Source organism: Lipotes vexillifer, unplaced genomic scaffold (genome assembly GCF_000442215.2).
Source record: "Lipotes vexillifer unplaced genomic scaffold, Lipotes_vexillifer_v1.1 scaffold295, whole genome shotgun sequence".
NCBI lineage: Eukaryota > Metazoa > Chordata > Mammalia > Artiodactyla > Lipotidae > Lipotes > Lipotes vexillifer.
Window position 1 is genome coordinate 676,617 of NW_006773247.1, and position 869 is coordinate 677,485.

Below are 869 nucleotides of genomic sequence, written 5' to 3' on the forward strand. Positions count from 1 at the left end.
CTTACATAGAATATCTTTTGCCATCCCTTCACTTTGAATGTATTTGTCCTTAAAGATGAGGTGAGTCTTTTGTAGGCAACATATAGTTGGGTCTTATTGTTTTATCTATCCAGCCACTCTATACCTTTTGATTGGAAAATTTAACTTATTAACATTTAGAGTAATTATTGATAGGTGTGATATTTGGCCTTCATCCCCTTTCTTGGCTCACAGCTCACAAAACCCTTGGACTTTCCTGTGATAAGAGTACAGGCATACCTCAGTTGATTGTGCTTCATTTTATTGTGTATTTTTTTTTTTTTTTTTTTTTTTTTTTAAAAATTGAAGGTTTTTGGCAACACTGTGTCAAGCAAATCTATTGGCACCATTTTTTTTCAACAGTATTTGCTTACTTCGTGTCTCTGTGTCACATATTTGGGTAATTCTCGCAATATTTCAAATCCTGCACTAGCGAAAATATTACAATTCACTGAAGTCTCAGATGATGGTTAACACTGTTTATCAACAAAGTATGTTTTAATTAAAGTATGTACATTGTTTTTTTAGACACAGGGCTATTGCACACTTAATAAACAGGCTAGTGTAAACATAACTTTCATATGCACTAGGAAACCAAAAAATTTGTGTGACTGCTTTATTGCAATATTCACTTTATTGCAGTGGTCCTGAACTGAACCTTCAATATCTCTGAGGTATGCTTGTAATAGGAGCGTCTTTTGTCATAATATTTGGTCTTTTGTCCTAGGTTTCTGAAATCACTTCAGAACCATAAAGGAGAAATGGGTGTTTTGTTATTCATAAGAAGCCTCTTCTGCCACAACTGGGTTTATATCAATGAGGTGAGTTCTGGAAAGCACCTAAGGATGGGG